The following is an 18,546-nucleotide window of genomic DNA, read 5'->3' as shown; positions in this document are numbered from 1 at the left end:
GCAATGGCTCATTCGATTGGTCTAAAACTTTGCACATACACTGCTGTCATCTAGTGGCCAAAATGTATATTGCACCTGGGCTGGAATAATACATTATGGCCTTTCTCTTGCATTTCAAAGATGATGGTGCAAAAAAAATACAAAAGAACGGTTGTTTTTTGCTTTGTATTATCTTTTACCAGATCTATTGTGTTATATTCTCCTACATTCCTTTCACATACAAACTTCAAAGTGTTTCCTTTCAAATGGTACCAAGAATATGCATATCCTTCCTTCAGGGCCTGAGCTACAGGCAGTTAGATTTGAGTATGTCATTTCAGGTGAAAAAATTTAAAAAAGAGGCAGATCCTTAAGAGGTTTTAAGTAAACATCTGTTTAATGGAACCATACCAAACGTAACATATCATACTAATTTGAGTTTCTCGGATTTACGTTTACTATGTTATGTCTAGTTTATGAGACCAGGCTGTGAGCGAGGTAGAAAAAGATGAGCGCGCTCTCTCGTAAAAAACAGGCGAGTCCGGACAGGTCTGACATAAAAATGACTGAAATATCACGCTTCCCTTGAACAACACAACACTACAAATGCTAATGAAGTCAGTTTCTACAACAATAATTATATTTTTCGTGTAGTTTAGTGTAGTGCTCAAGTCAAATGTGGACAGTGCAGCAGTTGTGTAAAGTACTTAAGTAACAATACTTTAAAGTACTACTTAAGTAGTTTTTTTGTGGTATCTGTACTTTACTTTACTATTTATATTTTTGACAACTTTTACTTCACTACATTCCTAGACTTTCACTTTTACTTGAGTAACTTTCTATTAAGGTATCTGTACTTCTACTCAAGTATGATAATTGGCTCCTTTTTCCAGCACTGTAATAGTGGGGACAGCGGGTTTTAAGGACATATCTCGTTGGAAAGAAAATATGAAATAATTTAATGCTTCATCATTGATCCAAAACATTTAGCCTAGCCTAACTACATCTTAAAGCAACTAACAATCGTATTGGTACTGCTGTTTGCTTATATCATGCTTGAGTGCATAACTTGTTTTCCCATAAAGTTATTTTGGCCCTTACAAAAACCAGGGCAGCTTAAGATGCAGTCCAGAGTCCAGATGGAGTCATTCCCTCCGCAGAAGAATGTTCCATTAATTAGTAACACAGTGAATGACCATCCTACTCTATTATCAGGGAATCCATTACCGCAAACATTATCTTAATACAGTACCTATGATGGAATTTCCTCCCATTGCAGTGGAGAAACACTATGCACAATGGTCTGTATTGTACTCACCTGCTCACTGCATGGGTGAACTGTGCATTGATTATGCGGCATAACCTGCCATGCTTTCATTACTCAGCCTTTCTCTCTTCCATTTCCTCATTGTCCTCTCTTTAAGGTAACACTTTCCCTCACCTTAAACTTGCACTTAGTCAGTGTAGTTGTCTCCAACCAGACAGTTATAATGGGTTGGAATAAAATGTAAATGCACAAACCCTGCACACTAATAGTCCTAACAAAATAAACAGACAATTAGCAAAATGTTAAGAGAGGTTCAAAAACAGCAGGTCTGGGACAAGGTAGCACATCCGGTGAACAGGTCAGGGTTTCATCGCCACAGGCAGAACAGTTTAAACTGGAGCAGCAGCACAACAACGTAGTACGTCTGGTGAACAGGTGAGGATTCCATAGCCACAGGCAAAACAGCAGAAACTGAATCAGCAGCACGACCAGGTGGACTGGGACCGGGGACAGCCAGAAGTCATCAGGCCAGGTAGTCCTGAGGCATGGTCGTAGGGCTCAGGTGACTACCTCATGAAGCTGGTTGAGAGAATGCCAAGAGTGTGCAAAGCTGTCATCAAGGCAAAGGGTGGCTATTTGAAGAATCTCAAATATAAAATATATTTTGATTTGTTTAACACTTTTTGGGTTACTGCATGATTCCATGTGTTATTTCATAGTTTTGATGTCTTCACTATTATTTATTATTCTACAATGTAGAAAATAGTAAAAGAAGAAGAAAAACCTTGAATGAGTAGGTGTTTTAAAACTTTTGACCTCTAGTGTATCAACCGGCCACCAACTTACTACTCTGAGACAAGGCTGAGTATAGCCCACAAATATCTCCTCCACTGCACACGGCCATTTATTAAATGTTCCTTTTAAGATGGCTTCTCATGGAGACATAACATTCCCAGTTTGAGCTACTCCAAGAAGTGACGTTGCAGGCTAGCTCAGTGCTGCACCTCTTATTGAGTAACTTAAATTGAAGACCGACTGGGGTACTGCAGGCTGGCAATATCAACTACACCTGCATTGCTTGCTGTTTGGGGTTTTAGGATGGGTTTCTGTACAGCACTTTGTGACATCAGCTGATGTAAGAAGGGCTTCATAAATACATGTATTGATTGATTGATCAACTAAATTATCCTTATAACTTCTTCTGTGAAAATAATTAGTTCAAGGATATAAATCTGGTATATTAGAAGCAATTATTGGTTACCATGATCGTCTTATATATATATATATATATATATATTTTTTTTATATATATATACGGAGATTGACATTTTCCCATTCACTATAATGGGGATCCTGTTTTCTGCTAACAATGCCTGCAGTACTTTGGTCAGCCATGAACTTCTGTAGTTTCAATGAGAGGGGGCAGCCATTCTACTCTGTTTCCATTGCTCTACACCTGGAAAAACAGAACAGTTATTGTGTGTGTGTGTGTGTGTGTGTGGATGCGTGATTCACAATGGTATCTCCCCCAGGAAAGGTACAGATAGAGGTGAAGGGGCAGTGCGGGTGGGGGCACAGGATGTGTGTGCTCTGCCTCTGTTTCTCTCTCTGTCCACCACCTAAACAGCTGTCCCTGCTTTGCCTTCTGTCTCTGGCAGGGCCGGCTCTAGCCCTTTTGAGGCCCTAAGTGAGATTTTGTTGGGGGCCACCCATCTCAGGGCAAAACATTTTAGTGGCCCCTCTTGAAGTTGGAGAGAACATTTTAGTTTTCAAGTTAATTTCCTGCAATTCTACACATTTTACCATGGGGCGGAGAAAACATTTTGTAATTTTATAACAAATGGAATGCAATTCTACTCATTTTGCTATGAGGCAGAGAGAAAAAAAATCTGTTTTACAGCTAATTTCCTGAAATTTTGTGGAGAGACATTTTAGCAGTTTTAAACACCCAGTTTTAGCAAAAATTCACTTTTTGTCAGCTGAAAGACAATGCTCATAGCTTACCCATGATGTTGCACAACGATTTAAGTCAATAATTTATCGTTTTAGTCAAAGTATGATATATTTGGGGTTGAAGTGGGAAATCCGAAGTGATAAATTCAGATATTTTCTGCGTCAATGGCGTGTTTCCCCAATGATGGGAGGTGCTAATACTTTTCAGTCTATGTTTCTTTTTAGGGCTGGGTTTTACTTGAACTTTACCACCCACCAGCATGGCATTGTTTATTAATCAGAAACACCTTCAAAGTTCTCCCTCTTCGTGAGTCGCGACTGATCTGAGAAATATTATAGATCATCTCTGGAAGAGCCAAACAGCTTTTCGCTGTAGCCGACACTTGGCCGCCTGAAGCCATGGAGCAAATTAAAATGGGGGTGCAAATTTGTGTTTTTGCACCTTCATTTTTTTTTACCAGCAAATTATCACAATCCATTGGATAATTTGTCAAGTTTCACATATTTTTTAGCTAGTTTATATTCAAAATATATATAAACATTTTATAAAATGGTAAAATTGCGTGTGAAATGATTGCATTTTGGAACCCCACTCCCCCCGTCGCCCCAAGATGAATGGCTTTGACCACACTCCACTGCTTTGATTGGTGCAGCTAAAAGTCACAAGTGTCTATCCTATAATGAAAAGAAAGAAAATTACACAAATTTGTTAATCAATTTTGTGCCGTTGTTGCATTTGTATTGGTGTTTCGTTTTGTGTCCGATGCGCTCAGGGTGTTGTTACATATAATTTGCTGTGTGCATCATGAGCAAAGTCATTGTAGCCTATCATTTCACTGTGAGCTGTGAGAACCAAGGCACGAGCACTGGCTGACTTGGCATTGCTGTAGCATAGCCACATAGCCTGCTAGCAGTTTACCAAAGGCTGCACTGTGTCCATTACAATGTAGAAAAAGACGTCTCTTGTCCAAACCGTTCAATAGTTAGGCTATCCATATTACCAGAGCTTCATCTTATTCTTTCTATTTCTATGGCAGATTCGCGGCCGCAATTTATGCAACATGCCAAAACTTGAGATAACAATAGATGGCAAAGTCAAAGATACTGGTTTCCCCTATCCATCTGTTGTGAAGTTCTACCCAAATGCTTATGACAAATCCAGCTCCAGAACCAGCCATAGCTTAGTCAGCCGACTAATCTTTTGAATACGGTACAGCAACAACCGATAACATTAGCTAGCTAGATAAGGTTAGCATGCTAGCTAGCAGCAGTCAGTTGTTATTTCTCCAATCCATGTGGAAATCACAGCATTCCCAATCCCACCCCCAATTTGTGAATATGTATTAGCAGCCTGCATCATACTTCGGAGGTGGAACCTAAACGTCAAAAAAGGGGTGGCATTGCCCTCTGGTGAAAACGTTTAAAGAGAAATTCCTAAAATTCGACTAATTTTGCAATGACTTATGCCATGTTAATACATCCTAGTAAATGTAAATCTGGCACACTCCAATTAGTAAGATATGTTACGTTTCATATGGTATGTATTAATTTGTGGATGTCCATCATTCATTCATCATTCAATTGAAATTCGTACATTTTACTACTTTGTAAAATGTATGCTATGTTTCGAATTCCAATTTGTTGTGGCTAACATTGGCTATGTGGCTAACGCTAACATTAGCTAGGTGGTTAACGTTAACTAGGCTAGGGTTAGGAGAGCTGCAACAAACACTTAAACTGGGCAGTTTTATCTCAATATCTTCATTCAAAGACTCAATCATGGACACTCTTACTGACAGTTGTGACTGCTTGCGTGATGTATTGTTGTCTCTACCTTCTTGCTGTTGTCTGTGCCCAATAATGTTTGTACCATGTTTTGTGCTGCTACCATGTTGTGCTGTTGCCATGTTGTGTTGCTACCATGTTGTTGTCATGTGTTGCTACCATTCTGTGTTGTCATGTGTTGCTACCTTGCTATGTCGAGCTGTATTACCGCCTGGTATGGCAACTGCACCGCCCACAACTCAGGGCTCTCCAGAGGGTGGTGCGGTCTGCACAACGCATCACCGAGGGCAAACTACCTGCCCTCCAGGACACCTACAGTACCCGATGTCACAGGAAGGCCAAAAAGATCATCAAGGACAACAACCACCCGAGCCACTGCCTGTTCACCCCACTATCATCCAGAAGGTGAGGTCAGTACAGGTGCATCAAAGCTGGGACTGAGAGACTGAAAACCAGCTTCTGTCTCAATGCCATCAGACTGTTAAATAGCCATCACTAACACAGAGAGGCTGCAGCCTACAAACACAGACTTGAAGAGATTCAAACACACAACCTTTGGGTTGCTAGACGTTTGCATTATACGCATACCCATTTTTTTTGTGTAGTTTAGTACTCAAGTCAAGTGTGGGCAGTACAGCGGGGGCAGGGGGTTTGGGGACCTATCCCGTAAGGCAGAAAAATAATTTAATGCTTCATCATTTATCCAAAACATTTAGCCTAGCCTAACTACATCTTGAAGCAACTAACAATCGTATCCTGCTGTTTGCTTATCTCATGCTTGAGTGCATAAAGTGTTTTCCCATAAAGTCCTTGTTGCCCTTACAAAAACCAGGGCAGCTTAAGATGCAGTCCAGAGTCCAGATGGAGTCACTCCCTCCGCAGAAGAATGTTCCATTAATTATTAACACAGTGAATGACCATCCTACTCTATTATCATGGAATCCATTACCGCAAACATTATCTCAATACAGTACCTATGATGGAATTTCCTCCCATTGCAGTGGTGAAACACTATGCACAATGGTCTGTATTGTACTCACCACTGGATGAACTGTGCATTGATTATGGTGCATATTCTGGTACCAATTTCTCTCCTCCATTTTTCTAATTCTCTTCTTTTCACTATAAGGTGACATTTTCCCCTTAACTTATACTTAAGATTAGACAATTTAGTTGGTTAGTCCCAGGCAAGGAATGTAACATGGCTGTCAATATGTGAAATGTGATATTATAGCCTAACTATGGCACAACAAACAAAACAGACTGACAATATGTTTTGAAGCCAGTAGATTATGACTCTCCCATTAATGTTTGGTTTGGTTCTAGCTGCTGGTATACATTGGTACAACCACAGCTGAGAGGGCAAGAACATTATGAATGCATCTGAGCAACTTACAGGAAGTATTTTTATTACCACTAATAAACAGTAGCGGTGTGTGGGTAAAATCACTGGGGAAGCCACGCCAGAGGAAAAAAAGCCATATTCCAACTTATGTTGTGATAATTGCGTTGTTTGCTCTATAATTTGTTCATACGCCACCATGATATACAATATAGTCGAGAGAACTTAACGACAACAGTCACACAGTGGCGGAATAAATCAACCACACATGCATTTGTTTCATCACAAAACCGGAGAGCGACATCTGTCCGGTGAAGTCCACAAAGCATATTGCATGTAGCAAACAGTTATACCACCTGCAGCATGATCAAGACAAGTTCATGTTTCCGACAGTTTACTAAACAATCAGTGATTTAGAACCACAGAGAGTTACCGCCAGTCAGCACAAAGACAACAGGAGCACTGCCTCTGGTATTCCAGCACCATTTCAACTTAAACATTTAAACATCGTCAAGTCGACAAGGCTTAATGCTTAGTTTAATACACTGAAAATAAACTTAAAGATACCAAAAACACTTTAGTCCAATCAATGTTGCTAAATATCCATGGTACTGATTTGTGTGTGTGTGTGTGCGTGCACAAATTGAAAAAACATACGTTTTTACATTCTGGAACATTCAATTGAACGGAAACGTTACTGTACTGATCAACCAGTTAAAAACTGGGAGGAGTTGGGTTGTGGAAAGCTGTCAGTATGGCCACTGCACGTCACTCATTGCTTCAAGCCACACCTCACTACACCCACCAAACAGGAGAAAACGTACCTCAAAGTCAATTCAAGAATGTACAAGAACGTTTTGGGGAAACATGTCGTTCAGTACAAGACGTTCTGCAAAGTAGGAAGAGTACAGTTGAGCTCAGCTCAACGCTGATTGGCTAATTATTTTATACTTTTTTTTATTATCAAGGGTGGCCAAATGCTTGCTGGCATAAATCAATGAAATGCTACAGCGACATGTCATACTCTTTCTGTCCAGACAGCATCAGATACATAGGCTACACAATCTGAGACAGAGGGGCACTGTTTCCCTCGCTTGGATGATTTCTCCGGTACTGCTAGCTGGAGCTCGTCTGAGCAGTCAGTTGTGTGAATGTCCTCACCCGCTAGTACTTAATGCTGATTGGTTTTGGTTCTGCTGTCCGGTCAGAACATCATGTAGAGGCACACTTAATTGTAACCATTACCACACACACACACACACTTCCATTGAAGGGTTTATATAGGTGTTGTAGTTACTGTATGTTCGATGTACACACAAAACACTTCAAGATAGAAAACAGCATGTGAGAGTCCGTCACTACACAACTTGCATCTTCTCGGGGTGGCAGGTGAACATGCTCTGATTTGAGGTGTGTGGGCTGAGCTCTGGAATGCGCCCATGCACCCTGATTGAAGGCTCAGTCAGGTTCAGAGGGCCGGCCTTTTTTCACACACAGAGACGAAAAATAAATTGTACATAAAAAATATAATTGTTATTGGTCAAATATTTGTGGAAGCCTGGCTTCCCTTGGCATCCATGAATACACACGCCACTGCAAATAAATAAAGTCAATTATTTTCATAACCACACATAAGAACAAATGAAGCAAGATGAGGTTACAACATTTGTAACATGAAGAAAACTGCTAGCTGGAGCTCGTCTGAGCGTTCTGACTCACCACAGGCTGTCCGGAAAGAACATACTTCTGTCCAGGACTTTTATGTGCATCACCATACACTATAGTATTCACACACACAGTCTTGTACAGCTAACCTTGTGGGGGGACACAATTCAGTCCCATTCAAAATCCAATTTTCCCTAACCCCTAACCCAAAAACCTAACTTTAACCCTAAAACTAACCCTAGCTCCTAACCATTTACATTACATTTACATTTAAGTCATTTAGCAGACGCTCTTATCCAGAGCGACTTACAAATTGGTGCATTCACCTTATGATATCCAGTGGAACAACCACTTTACAATAGTACATCTATATATTTTTTTGTGGGGGGAGGGTAGGGAGGGTGGGTTAGAAGGATTACTTTATCCTATCCCAGGTATTCCTTGGATAGGATAAAGTAATCCGTCTAACCCCCCCCACACACACACACAAAAAAAAGATATAGATGTACTATTGTACTATGTACTATTGTAAAGTCTAACCTTAACCCTAAGCCCCCTAGAAATAGCATTTGACCTCATGGGGACAAACTAAATGTCCCCAATTGGTCAAATTTTTGTTTGTTTTTTAAAACACACACACTTCCAGGGAAGGGTTTATATAGGTGTTGTAGATAAATCTTTAGCTTACAAAAGGATGGACTTTGGTTTTCTTTGATGCACGCACAATCTTGCCATTTAATTGAACGTTCCAGAATGTGAAAACGTACTGAACACAGCCCTGGGACGGGTAGAAATCACCCTAATGGGACAGACATGGATTTCTTTACATTACGTAAATAAATATTTTCCTCATACCCGTTTGTATGTGGTGGATAGTAAGGCCAGCAAGGAAACCCATGACAGTGAAATAGTATCTCACAGTAGGATATACCTCTAACTAACATAATGTGACTATCACAATAAGCAATGACTTATTAAGAAAATAGAGTTCACCCTTGGGCAACCTTAAGGTGTATCACGCCTTCTCCCACTCCGGTGCTTGACGTTGCCGGTTTACTAACCACTGGTCCACTAACCACCAGTCCTGGCGCCCCATCATTATGCACACCAAGACTTCATCACCACCTTGATTACTTCCCCTTTATCTAGCACTCTGTAGCCTCACAAATCAGGCATTATTGGTTCTGTTTTCATGTCCAGACGCTTCGCTTGTTTTGTATCGGTCCATGGTCGTTATTATTAAACTCACCAACTGCACCTAGCCTTGAGCTAGCCTCGGGCTAGGCCCAAATACCAGCTAATTCTAGGGCTACAATACCTCCTCTACCAATTGGCATGGACCCTTTATTGTCGACACGGAGCCCCGCCGATCCATCACGACTGGACTGCCGGATAAAGTAATCCTTCTAACCCCCCCCCTAAAACATTTAGATGCACTATTGTAAAGTGGTTGTTCCACTGGATATTATAAGGTGAATGCACCAATTTGTAAGTCGCTCTGGATAAGAGCGTCTGCTAAATGACTTAAATGTAAATGTAAATGTGATCACCCGATGTGGTCTCAACAGGCTATTCTGTTACGATGTCACCGAAGAACCATCTACTAGCCCCGGCCCGCTGTGTCCCCTGCTCGCCCAGCTACTAGTGACTACCGAACAGCATCCAGGCTCACCTATTGTTGCTCTTTTGACCCTATGATCACTCGGGCTACACAGCTGATGCCCCCGGGACTGTTTCAACATGGCACCAGCCTCGAACTCAGGTCCTGTATGTACCTAACTGACCCGCTCTGCCCATTCATCGCCATTTACCCGTTGTCGTCTTAGCTCTCCTGATCAACACCTGTGATTGCTTTATGACTAATGTCAATATGCCTTGTCTACTGCTGTCTTGGCTAGTTTTAGTTTTATTTTACTGTAGAGCCCTCAGTCCCTCTCTAAAAGCCTTAGATAGCTCTTTGTTCCACCCCACACACATGCTGAGACCTCAAATAGATCAATTGATGCCTCCAGAGACGAAACCTCTCTCATCTTCACGCAACGCATAGGTTTACTTCCACTGTACTCACATCCTACCATACCCTTGTCTGTACATTATGCCTACATTATGCATTTACACCCCAGGACTAGTACAACAAAAAACCAAAAATGAACGCTTGTTTGCCAAATTGTACATTGTCCTACAGTGATGCATTACAATACGTATGGCATGTAGTAAGAGAAAATGTGCAAAAGATGAGTTTGACCATATATCATATTTAACCCTACATAAAGTTCTGAAAGTATGTAATTGCTAGAAAAACACTGCAGGTTTTCACGACCTGACAAAGCTTCCAGTGGGATGATCACATTGTCTACTTTGTGTGTATCTCAATATACCACAATGGGAGCATATCAGAATTACTTTTTGTCAAATTCTTAAGACAGTTCTCCCATATAGTTAGTTATATTAACAGTGAACAAAAATATTATAAAACGCAACATCCAACATCTTAAAAGATTTTACTGAGTGTAAATAAATTAGGCCTACATGCTCACTAACAGGGATGTAAACAAATGTGTGCACAACATTTGAGAAATAAGCTTTTGGTGTGTATGAAACATTTCTGGGATCTTTTATTTCAGCTCATGAAACGTGACCTATGTGTTGCGTTTATTTTTGTTCAGTATATGCTTTCACCTCTAACAGAATGAGCAATGTGACTACAGTTACAGTATCAATCATGTTGTTTGTGTACTTATCATTAGTGTTGTACAGTTATTTTTTTTAGGTTATTCCAGTTTACACAGGGATGCTGATGTGTCAAACCACCAAACCCAAAACTCTGGATAGATGAATGTGGTGTGGAATGTGTGCAGATGGGTCAGTGTGTCCGATGAGACACTGCAAAAGGACACATTACCAGCTGGCCAGTCTAGGAGTGTTTTTATTCTGTGGGACTGAAGGGAGAGGAGCAGGCATGGCAGTACTCATTATTGTGCCATGCAGTGTAACTTATCAAAGCACTTAGGACTTGGTATTGTATCCAAGCAAACAGTCAATAAAACTTCCTCTCCTGCTGATTCCTTTATATGCCACTCCTATACCAGCCCAAGCACTGTACTCTGCCTCCTAGTAACACTGCCCAGTTAGGCCCTCTTTACACAGCACCTGATACCAGTCTTCGAGTCTCTCTGGGTGATCAGGATGAGGCTACTTCTCTCTCATAATTGTTACTTTCCTGTTGCCTTCAGACAAACACAGCTCTCTGCTTGCTGTGATTGGGTCCAATGTTACATGAGAGAAATGAATAAGAATGTACATTTTGTTTAACTAACTTTCACATTCACGTTGAGTGTATTGATTGTAGTGTAGCACAATCTCCAGATGTTTGATCGTATGTTTTATATAATTATAGCAAATGTTTACCTTAAAAAATGATAATCTCTGCCTCCAGAAAGTATTCATACCACTTAACTTATTCCACATTTTGTTGTGTTACAGCCTATTTTCAAAATTGATTACATTCTCTCACCCATCTACACACAATACTCCATAATGACAAAGTTAAAATATGTTTTTAGACATTTTTGCAAATGTATTAAACATGAAATACAAAAATATTTAATTTACATAAGTATTCACACAATCCTTACCGATTACAAGCATACACATAACATGATGCAGCCACCCACTATTCTTGAAAATATGAAAAGTGGTACTCATTAATGTGTTGTATTGGATTTGCCTCAAACAAAACCTTTGTATTCAGGACAAAAAGTGAATTGTTTTGCCCAGTTTTTTGGCAGTATTACTTTAGTGCCTTGTTGTAAACAGGATGCAGGTTTTGGAATATTTGAGTTATGTGCATACTTCCATTTCACTCTGTCAATTAGGTTAGTATTTTGGAGTAACTACAATGTTGTTGGTTCATCCTCAGTTTGCTCCTATCACAGGCATTAAACTCTGTAACTGTTTTAAAGTCACCATTGGCCTCATGGTGAAATTCCTGAACGGTTTCCTTCCTCTCCGGTAACTGAGTTAGGAAGGACGCCTGTGTCTTTGTATTGACTGGGTGTATTGATACACCATTCAAAGTGTAACTAATAACTTCACCATGTTTAAAGGAACGACTGCTTTTTAAAAATGTTTACCTATCTACCAATAGGTGCCCTTCTTTGTGAGGCATTGGAAAACCTCCCTGTACTGAATCTGTGTTTTAAATTCACTGCTTGACTGAGAGACCTTACAGATAATTGTATGTATAGGGTACAGAGGTGAGGTAGTCATTCAAAAATCTGGCTAAACACTATTATTGCACACAGAGCGAGTCCATGCAACTTATTGTGACTTGATAAGCAACATTTTACTTCTGAACTTATTTAGGCTTGCCATAACAAAGGGGTTAAATACTTATTGACTCAAGACATTTCAGCTTTTTAATGAATTTGTAAAAATGTCTAAAAACACAAGTCCACTTTGACAGTATGGGTGTAGGCCAGTGACAAACAAATCCATTTTTTATCCATTTTATATTGAAGCTGTAACACAACAAAATTTGGAAAAAGTCAAGGGGTGTGAAAAGTTTCTGAAGGCACTGTATATGTGAGATACATTTCCTCAGCCCAGACTTTAACCAACACTCTTCACTGTGAACAACTCTGTGGAAGAAACAGAGAAGTCACAAGGCTTTCGATTTACTGTTTTAGACTATTTTCCTGCTGTTTAGAGGTCTACTGAAGGTTCAGAGACCCTCATGTTTTCACCTTTATTTAACTAGAAAGTCAGTTAAGAACAAATTCTTATTTTCAATGACGGCCTAGGAACAGTGGGTTAACTGCCTTGTTCAGGAGCAGAACGACAGATTTGTACCTTGTCAGCTCTTGGATTCGAACTTGCAACCTTTCGGTTACTAGTCCAACGCTCTAACCACTAGGCTACCTGCCGCCCCGGCAGTGTAACCAATCAAGCAGGGGGTTACTGTGAGGTCAGGGAGCAACCGCCAACCAGACAGGGTTATACTGTGATGTAGGGTGTCTGACTTACATCTATGACAGAGTAGATGAAACCTTCCACAGCTCTCGAGCCTCCAGATTGGCAACCTGGATAAGAGGACAACAGAGGAGATACTTTCCGTCTGTACAGTGCCTACGGAAAGTTTTCAGATCCCTTGACTTTTTCCAAATGTTATGTTACAGCCTTATTCCAAAATGTATTACATTTTGAAAAATCCTCAGCAATCTACACACAATACCCCATAATGACAAAGCGAAAACAGTTGTAGAAATGTTTGCTAACTTATACAAAATAAAAAGCAGAAATACCTTATTTACATAAGTATTCAGACCCTTTGCTATGAGACTCAAAATTGAGCTCAGGTGCATCCTGTTTCCATTGATCATCCTTGAGATGTTTCTACAACTTGATTGGAGTCCACCTGTGGTAAATTAAATTCATTGGACATGATTTGGAAAAGCACACACCTGTCTATATAAGGTCCCACAGTTGACAGTGCATGTCAGAGCAAAAACCAAGCCATGAGATCGAAGGAATTGTCTGTAGAGCTCCGAGGCAGAATTGTGTCAAGGAACAGATCTGGGGAAGAGTACCAAAACATTTCTGCAGCATTGAAGGTCCCCAAGAACACAGTGCCCTCCATCATTCTTAAATGGAAGAAGTTTGGAACCACCAAGACTCTTCCTAGAGCTGGCCACCCAGCCAAACTGAACAATCGGGGAAGAAGGGCCTTGGTCAGGGAGGTGACCAAGAACCCGATGGTCACTCTGACAGAGCTCTAGAGTTCCTCTGTTGAGATTGGAGAACCTTCCAGAAGGACAACCATCTCTGAAGCACTCCACCAATCAGGCCTTTATGGTAGAGTGGCCAGACGGAAGCCACTCCTCAGGAAAAGGCACATGACAGCCCACTTGGAGTTTGCCAAAAGGCCCCTAAAGGACTCTCAGAACATGAGAAACAAGATTCTCTGGTCTGATGAAAGGAAGATTGAATTCTTTGACCTGAATGCCAAGCATCACGTCTGGAGGAAACCTGGCACCATCCCTACGGTGAAGCATGGTGGTTGCAGCATCATGCTGTGGGGATGTTTTTCAGCAGCAGGGACTGTGAGATTAGCCAGGATCTAAGTAAAGACGAACGGAGCAAAGTATAGGGAGATCCTTGATGAAAACCTGCTCCAGAGCACTCAGGACCTCAGACTGGGGCGAAGGTTCACCTTCCAACAGGACATCCACCCTAAGCACACAGCCAGGACAACGCAGGAGTGGCTTCATGACAAGTCTCTGAATGTCCTTAAGTTGCCCAGCCAGAGCCCGGACTTGAACCCGATCTAACATTTCTGTAGAGACCTGAAAATAGCTGTGCAGCAACGCTCCCCATCCAACCTGACAAAGTTTGATAGGATCTTCAAAGAAAAATGGGAGAAACTCCCCAAATACAGGTGTGCCAAGCTTGTAGCGTCATACCCAAGAAGGCTGTAGTTGCTGCCAAAGGTGCTTCAACAAAGTACTGAGTAAAGGGTCTAAGTACTTATGTAAATGTAATTTACGTTTTTTGGGGGGGGTGATTGTGGGGTATTGTGTTTTGATTGATGAGGGGAAAAAAACAATGTAATACATTTTAGAATAAGGCTGTAAAGTAACAAAATGTGGAAAAAGTCAAGGGGTCTGAATACTTTCTGAAGGAACTGTTTGTGCGTGCCTGTGTTTCTTACTGTGAGTTTTTTCCATCCGTCATGCGTAGGATGATTCTAGCTGCCTCCAGGTTTCTGTCTCGGCTGCAGTCGTCTTTCAGTGAGACAAAGCCACTGAGGTCCATCTTCTCCACATACTGCAACAGATATCAACCATACAAACGCAATGACATATCAGACAGTGTGTAACAGTTACGTGAGTGTCCTTGGCATTATTGAAGAAGAATAGAGTGTTCCCACACAGACAGGTCCACAGCCGCTGAGAGATCTGTATGCACACACAGACGCAGATACGCAGAGAGATTCAGAGGAAATCGGAGACATATTGGAGCTGCATACCAGTATTTTCACTGGAAAATCAGTAATGATTTTAACATTATCGTACATTGTTACCTCATACTCAGTCTCTCTCTCTCTCTCTCTCTCTCTCTCTCTCTCTCTCATAAAACCTTGTTTTTCCACCATTCATTTTTCCGCCATAGGGGATTTTAGAAACCCTTCAAATAAGAGTGGTCTTTCGTGTAAGCTTACCCTGGTGTGACGTTTTGATAACCGTGTAATTCTCTCTCGGACAAGATGACTTATCAATATATTCGCATGTATTTACAATCCAACAAATGATATGCTAATTGCCTGCTAATGTGGCTATCATAAAGAACTAGAAACGCCATGATTTTCTGGATGAGACTGTCGAATCAAGGCAAAGGTAAGAATCTCTGGATTAATTACATAATGTTAGCTAAATGTAGTAATTAATAAATAGGCTACATTTCTTAAAATGTAACTGTTAGCAAAGGAGCCAGCTAGAGATGACATACAGGAGCATGCAGCGATTTATAGTCTTGCATGATGTCTTCTTTGATGCCAATTAGCATTTTCATATCTGAGAGTAAATAGAGCTGAACATATTAATGAAAGCCATCTTGTCCGTGAGAGATTTACATCGTTATCAAAATGTCACGCCAGGGTAAGCCTACACAAAACACAGCCCGTATTTTAAGTGTTTCTTTAATCCCCTATCGGAAAAATTTATGGCGGAAAAATGATTTGAACCATTCCCTGTTTGACCGCTAGGTTTTATGGGTATTAAGACACCACCAATCTGGGGCTCTATAATGATCCCAGGGGATGATTCTGCACCACAGCTGTTGTCAATCCATGGGCATGTGATCCTCCATTCAATAAAGTGCATCTGAACCCCAGTCCCAAACATCCGGCGTTACCTCCCTCCAAGCTGTGGCCAGGCAGTGTTATTAAAATGCAGCCACTGACAACACCATGCTTCGCTCCTCTCCAAAACACCATAGCACAGTGGTACCATCTCTCAGAGATAGAGATGGCCATATTAAAAGCATTTCTATATTAAAAGCATTTCTACAATCAATTCACTAGTAAGGTCATTTAGACTTGCTACTGTGTAAAGGAAAAGGCTCTTGGATTCTAGGAAAAAAGGATGAATAGACTAAAAATGACAAAGCTGAAGGGACAGTTATATTCAAGCGTAGGCAACAAGACATGACAGATTCTCCTCTTACAGGCACATTTTCATTGCATTTTCAATGACAGTTCAAAGGTTAGGAATGCTTGTGACATTCAGTCAGAATTGTGAGCTGAACATTGACAGCTGTCATTTTTTTTTTAGATTGGTAAGTTATCTGGCCGTTAGACTAAGTTAGTAATCATGGTTTATTACCAGCCTGGGAACCCCCATTGATCTTGTTAGTCAGTCTCACTCAGATATATTAAAAACTGCTAACATTTCTCTACACCCTAAGGCAAAATGTGTACAATTGAAGGAAGTTAGCTGTAAAACAGCTCATTTTCCTCTCCGACCCATGGCAAAATGAGTATAATTGCTGGAAATTAGTTATAAAATTGCAAAATCTTCTCGCCGCCCCATGGCATAATGTGTTGAATTGCAGCAAACTAGCTTTAAAAACAGCAACATTTTCTCTAGCCCCATGGTAAAAAAAATGTAATTGCACAAAATTAACTCTAAAATTAAAAAATGTGACGTGGGTACACAGACCGGCGAGCAAATGCGCCCCCTCCTGATGAGTTAACATTTTTTGTGGCTCCCACCCCCATCAAAGTTGCCCATCCCCGGTCTATAGAATAGGCCTGCCTGTACATTCTTTGTTGTTATTGACATAATGACAGATCCTGCCTTGACTCGGCTACAATCACTGGGCCATTTCTGCAGTGTTATCCAATCTAGTTCCGTGTCCAACCGTACAGTCATTGGTCCAACCCTAGGCTAACAGTGGTATGCTTAGGCGCTTAATTCATTCGGACTCCAGTTCAGTCTTCTTTAATAACAATCACTTCTGAGCAAGAAGAAAGTGAAGTACACCACAGTATGTGGACACCCTTCAAATTAGTGGATTCGGGTATATCAGCCACACCCGTTGCTGACAGGTGTATAAAATTGAGCACACAGTCATGCAATTTCCATAGACAAACATTGGCAGTAGAATGGCCTTACTGAAGAGCTCAGTAACTTTCAACATGGCACCTTCATAGGATGCCACCTTTCCGAGAAGTCAGTTCATTGAATTTCTGCCCCGCAAGAGCTGCCCCGGTCAACTGTAAGTGCTATTATTGTGAACGGGACAGCCGAGTGCTGAAGCGTCCTCAGTTGCAACACTCAGTACAGATTTCCAAACTGCCTCTGGAAGCAACGTCAGCACAAGAACACTTCGTCAGTAGCATCAAGAAATAGGTTTCCATGGCCGAGCAGCCGCACACAAGCCTCAGATCACCATGCGCAATGCTAAGTGTCGGCTGGAATGGTGTAAAGCTCGCCGCCATTGGACTCTGGAAACGCGTTCTCTGGAGTGATGAATCATGCTTCACCATCTGGCAGTCCGACAGACGAATCTGGGTTTGGTGTATGCCAGGAGAACGCTACCTGCCGCAATGCATAGCACCAACTGTAAAGTTTGGTGGAGGAGGAATAATAGTCTGGGGCTGTTTGTCATGGTTCGGGCAGGCCCCTTAGTTCCAGTGAAGGGAAATCTTAATGTTCCAGCATACAATGGCATTCTAGACGATTCTGTGCTTCCAACTTTGTGGCAACAGTTTGGGGAATGCCCTTTCCTGTTTCAGCATGACAATGCCCCCGTGCACAAAGCAAGGTCCATAAAGAATGGTTTGTCGAGATCGGTGTGGAAGAACTTCACTGGCCCGAGTCCTGACCTCAACCCCATTGAACACCTTTGGGATGAATTGGAACACCAACTGCTAGTCAGGCCTAATCTCCCAACATCAGTGCCGACCTCACTAATGGGCGACACTAACACAGCATGCAATGCAACGCACCAACCTTTTCTTTCGGTCCCTGTTTTTCCAAGTATCCTTCGTAGTAGCAGGGCGGGAGCTGTGCCCTGGTTCCCTCCGCCCCCTAGCGCTGTTTCTTAGGTGCAGCAGCCATGAGTATAGCTGACTGGCTGGGCAAACCGGAAAGGGCACGCCTTCCTTTTATGAGATATCGCCATGGATACCCGCCAAAAACTGGCTGTCGTGCACGTCCTTATGATGGACATGTCAGTCAGAATAGGACGTGTCAGTCAGTATAGGAGATGTCATGTGGTTTATTGTGCAGTTTGCGTTGATTGATTCGGTTAGGCTTCTTCAGTAGGGTCAGCGATTGGTTGTGACATCTATTGCTTGAATATTCTAACACACCTGCTTGGAAATGTATTTCAAAGCCTGACAGATCAATGTTTTTTTGACAACTGACTTGTTTTTGAAACCACTGATTAGATTGTCCTATTGATTTTAACTACAGTGAGAGAAAAACGTATTTGATCCCCTGCTGATTTTGTACATTTGCCCACTGACAAAGAAATGATCAGTCTATAATTT

The sequence above is a fragment of the Salmo salar genome, chromosome 14 (assembly GCF_965601325.2).
Source record: "Salmo salar chromosome 14, fSalSal1, whole genome shotgun sequence".
Classification (NCBI taxonomy): domain Eukaryota; kingdom Metazoa; phylum Chordata; class Actinopteri; order Salmoniformes; family Salmonidae; genus Salmo; species Salmo salar.
Note: the sequence above shows the minus strand (reverse complement) of the source record.